The sequence below is a fragment of the Rhodnius prolixus genome, unplaced genomic scaffold (assembly GCF_049639745.1).
Source record: "Rhodnius prolixus isolate KJV_2025 unplaced genomic scaffold, Rpr scaffold_3, whole genome shotgun sequence".
NCBI classification, from domain to species: Eukaryota; Metazoa; Arthropoda; class Insecta; order Hemiptera; family Reduviidae; genus Rhodnius; species Rhodnius prolixus.
In genome coordinates, this window is record NW_027411603.1 from 34,786,650 (window position 1) to 34,791,921 (window position 5,272).

The window sequence follows — 5,272 nt, forward strand, 5'->3', positions numbered from 1 at the left end:
ACATATCATTTATGAAATTACAAAATTTGAAACCTCTAAAATTTACATTGTTTTTGTTTTTCAAAGAACTTATTGAAATTTACTACTTCAGGTGTGATTGCTCCTGCAACGTTGGGATTGTCTGCTGGTTAATCAGAGGACTGGAGGGCTGGCTCGGAAAGATGAAACTTCTGGTAGGTCTTGAGTGGAAGGTACTTCTACGTAAGAATGGATGGTTCGCTTAGAGACTTAGTAATAATAATAATAATAATAATAATAATAATAAGGTGTATATTTCCAATTTACAATAAACGTAATGAAGAAAAATTACAATATATAACACAAATGCATGGACTTGGTCCATCAGCAGAGAAGCACCTAACTAAAATTCTAACTTGATACAAAGCAAAACGAAAATACATGAATTTAAGAGAAGAAACTAAAAATTAAACTGTTCTATCATAAACTTCCTATATCTACCTGCGCATATACAATACATATTAAGCTGTGCCCAGTCCTTACCATTCAAATACTCTAAAAATTGGGGTTCACCTAATTGTTTTGTCCCAAAACATTTAATTCTGAACTCCCTTAAAACAGGACAAACGGCAATGTAGTGGTAGACATCTTCCACTTGACCCAGATTGCACAAACTGCATAAATGCTCTTGCTCACTTCTCCCAATTCTAAAATTCAGTCCTAAGAGCTGACCTCTTACCTTAAAAACATTTTTCATTAAAATAAAATTGTTATCATCTGCGATATAAGGATTTTGTAAACTCAATGACAAATCCTTATATATACTATGATAAACAGAACGATTTGCTTTTGACAATAAACTGCTTCGGCGGTACATATACTAAAATTGGAACGATACAGAGAAGATTAGCATGGCCCCTGCGCAAGGATGACACGCAAAATCGTGAAGCGTTCCACATTAGAGACTTAGTATGGAGCAATTGTAATGCGGCGTAGAATTTTCTGATTTTAGTGTTTGGAGTCGGTGGTAGAATGCTAGGGTTGAACCTCACAACAATTCGAGTATGAAAATACAAATCGGTTTCAGTAACATGATGTGAATAAGTACTTTGTTCTTTAGCGTCAATTGTGATCGTCTCTCTAGGCGTCATGCCATTAGATAGTTGCGTTTTTTTGAGTTCTTGCCGTTTTCTCGGAGAACCTAGGCTGGGATTCTGATTTTTCCAGAGTTTTTTTGTTACTTATATTGTGAAAGAAGGACGACACAGTCTGGAACATCCAGCCCTGCTCTATTGAATTGTTGATTAAAGAATTTGCCCGAAAGACTTTCCATACATTTTCACTTATTAGAGCTAAATAATAATTCTATTATAACCTGAAGAATAAACCTTCTTACAAGTAAATTCTAGCAAAATGATTATTTATATAAAGTGAAATACCTTAGTTACCACAATAATCGTGATTATTCGAAAAATTATTGAATAGGCCAAGTTGTTAAGGAATTTATGTTAGTTGTAGGCGTTACGGGTCACTATATATTTCCTGTGTTAAATATGACCGATTATTCTTATTATAGTTACAAATATTTATAGTTTGTGATAAATGGTGTGACTTCGCAGGCGTGCATACTTCTATCTCATCTTCTACGTTAGATGGTGCATGTGTACAAGAATAGCCACTAGTTTTAACTACCATTCATTGTAGAAACAAACAGCCGTACACAAGTTCTACTCCAGGAATCGCACTAGAATGGTAGTGCACAAATGGTAGTGGATACATGCGTCCAGAGCGGAGACCCGGAATGATAATAATGCGTACTATGTCTTTGCATGACATTTTAAAGCTCAACCTCCTGTATTTTCAGATTCATGAACTAGTCGAGTTAAGGTGGTTATCTGAACTGTAACTAAGCAATCCTGTTTCACATTAAAGCACTATTATTATCCTTTGATAAGTGCAAAGCTAGCATTTACAAAACTTGTCATATAACAAATGTTCATTCCCATAATATTTTACATAAAAGCCTTCGCTTTAAGAAATTTTATTTAACATTAGTAACGAAATCTCAGTAGTTTTCTTTATCGCCTGTACAATATTTTACTATTAAATCTATAATTCTATGATTCTTTTTTAAATTTAGAATATATACAATTTATTTCTAGACAGATTTAGGAGGCATCGACTTGAAAGTTATGTGTCACCTGTGAAATTATATTTAGGTATCTGTTGCAAGCTAATGTGACTTAATAATAAATAATTCAATATCGCCAGTGTATAAACTGAATTTATTGCAAAATAAATTTATAAGAAAAAAAAGAAAATGTAACCCAAAAATTAATTAAAATACCTTCTTTTGAATACATCTAATATTGGCTTTAAAAAAATATATTGTGATAAAGTTATAGTAAAAATTTGGCTGGTGGTTGTTCTTCAAACTAGATATTTTACTTTGCTTTCATTAATCTAAAATTAAATCTCCAAAATTGTTTAAATTTAGGAGTATTTGACAGCTTTGGAATATTTCAATTGGCTTCCATTGGCTTTTTTGATTGCTGTATGAAATATTGTATAAATATTTATTTTTTTTGCGTTTATTATGCTACAATCAGCGCGTTAACGCTATAAGTAACAATGATAACAGTGAACAGTAGAAGTAAATGAGTGGAGAAGTTACCCAGTGGTAACACTCCAAAACATTATATGGTTAGTCACTCTCTTCACTTGAGAGGAGATCAAGAGGCCACTGTCTTTTAAGGCGTCTTGTCCGGGTTATCAGGAAGAGTTCTAGAAGGAAAGATTTTGAGCTAGAGGATTTATATGAGATTGCAGGCTGAAGTGGAATTTTTCTGTATCGTGTTTTAGCAACTTGGGTGACAAAAGGAATGTTAAGGCAATGTGTATAGTCAGGTTGGAGACATAAAATGGAGCGTTTACGATAGTTCGAAGTATTTTAGATTGTAAAGATTGAATCCTTTGGAGATTGGAGCGTTTGGTTGAACCCCACTGCTCTATTTCATACGCCCAGATGGGTTTTAAAATAGAAGTATAAATCAGTCTTCTGTTGTCCAGAGAGAGTTTTGATCTATCGTCTAAGAGTCTTTTAAATAGTCGATAACGTCTGTTTAGTTCTGTTCTTGCCAATAATAATGTAGTAAAATTATAACAAATCAAAAATAAATTGAAAATTAAATAATCTGATAGTCGATTTTTAGCCGTCTTTACAAATACAAACTTCAATGCTCAAGCCAAATATTGAAATTAAAATTTAATGATTATTTGATCCAATTGATCGATAGAAAGTACCATTTCACTGAATCGAATTTTTAAGATCTTTTTTAAAATTTGCTCTAGAGACTTCTGGGTAAAAAGAAAAGTGGTTAGGCATAAGCCTATTTTCCTAAAAGGCTAACTTCCTTGTAAAGCTCCATTTCTGTACCTTGTAGTGAGTGACTTACCGTTCTATAATATTAATAAGCACCTAAGTGTGGGCCTAAATGTCTAAATTTGAGGAAAACCAGCTGTGACCAGAAATGGCAGTTTTTACTTAAATTGATTTTTCCATATTTCAAGATTTTTATCGAAGTTTTAAAATCGAAATCAGAAGTTTATGTTCTAGCAATTTCATTCAAACTTCTTATAATGATTATAAACATTTAAATCTACAAATTCTTTTTGGAATATCCGAAGAAGGGTAGTTTGTTGGTTTAGAGAGCAGGGACGTCCAACTGAATTTAAAGGCGGGACATTTGTTGCAACAGGCAAGATTCACGCTGGCCACAAATTTACTAATTTTGTTAAATTTATATTGTGAATTGAGGATTCAGGAATATGGATAGAATAATTAGAACTCTATATTATTGTTTCTCTTTAAAAATTTATTCTATTTAAAGTGTTTATAAAACTAAAACTATTCTTTTTTGTACCCGAAACTTGCCAGCGCTTTCCTCGTACTAGTTTTCCAATATCTGGAATCAGAGACTGAGAACAGACAATCTTCATTAAGGCAGATAGATGTTTATCAGTCAATCTCGATCTGTATGCCATTTTATTTAATTTCATAGACGGAAATAATTGCTAACACAAGTATGTACTCCCCAAAATAACATAAAATTTGGGCAGCAAACTTTATAGTTTCCGAGTATTTTTCAGCCAAAAAATAAGAATATATTTTGGGTACTCCTACTTCTTGATATTTATCTTTTAAAACAGGAATCATTGTGGAATCAATTATTTCCAGTTCTATCGTACGGGAGCATTTGTGACTAAGCCAGCGTTTCCCAAACTTTTTTGACCGCGGCCCGGTACTAGATTTTAAATTTCTTCGCGCCCCACCTTATAAAAAAAACATTTATTTACAAAACAAATTTTATTTTTTAATAAAAATCAAAATTCAAGTTATTTGTTTGTTTATTTCATACACAAAAATTGCAAAATAATTATATAACAAAAACATAAGTAATTAAAGACAATCCATTATCTTCATTTAAAACTTAAAGTAAATTTTGTTTTACATATTTTGACCTTAGTGCGAAGGATGATGTTGTTTTTCATCACATAGTAATTTCAAATTAGGACTTAATGATGTTAATTTTATTCTCAAATTAGGTTCGACATCCAATCTGTTTCGATACTTATTTTTTAAGTACACCAAGGCTGAGAACGCAGTTTCACGCGTATAAGTGGTGACAAAAGGCATTAAAAATTGTATCGCTTTTTCGCTTACGCTTGGATATTCCTTTTGCGCAACCAAAAATTAATTAGTGGTACAGTTTCAAACACTTTTTTAAGATCGATGTCGCATGAAATTTCAATTAAATTACCAACTTCTTGTTCACTAAGATTATGCATTTCTTCCTTTTCAATATCGACAGAAGGCACTGAATGACGAATCTAATTCAGCCAATCAGAGCATCCGAATTTAAATGGTCCGGTAGGAAACGGTGGTAAAGGGTGGCCACCTGCAGTACTTGAAAAAGTTTCGAAAAATATTAAATTTAGAGCAAAATGTTATAGATATTTTGTGTATTTACAATTTTTGCCACGACCCAGCTGAACTTTTCTGCGACCCGGTGCCAGGTCGCGACCCACACTTTGGGAAACGCTGGACTAAGGTATTGCCTGCGCTATTTTCTTCATAACAATTTTTTTCTAATTTCATTTTATTACAGAACGTTGTGGGCTACAAAAAAAAAAACCTCAGGTTCCGCCAGTGCGACACCCCTGGTTTAGAGGGATTGGTACATTAAAGTGTCCTAGCTCTTGGGTATTGTTAACGAGCTTGAAAATCGAATTAAACAAATTCTTCTTCCATTAA

At 32.8% G+C, this 5,272-nt stretch overlaps 1 non-coding gene across 1 annotated transcript; it reads left to right on the forward strand.

The window, feature by feature from the left end:
• Positions 1 to 816: 816 nt before the first annotated feature.
• Positions 817 to 921, forward strand: LOC141453874 (U6 spliceosomal RNA). Its single transcript, XR_012458269.1, has one exon. It is a non-coding gene; the product is annotated as a U6 spliceosomal RNA (small nuclear RNA).
• Positions 922 to 5,272: the final 4,351 nt, after the last annotated feature.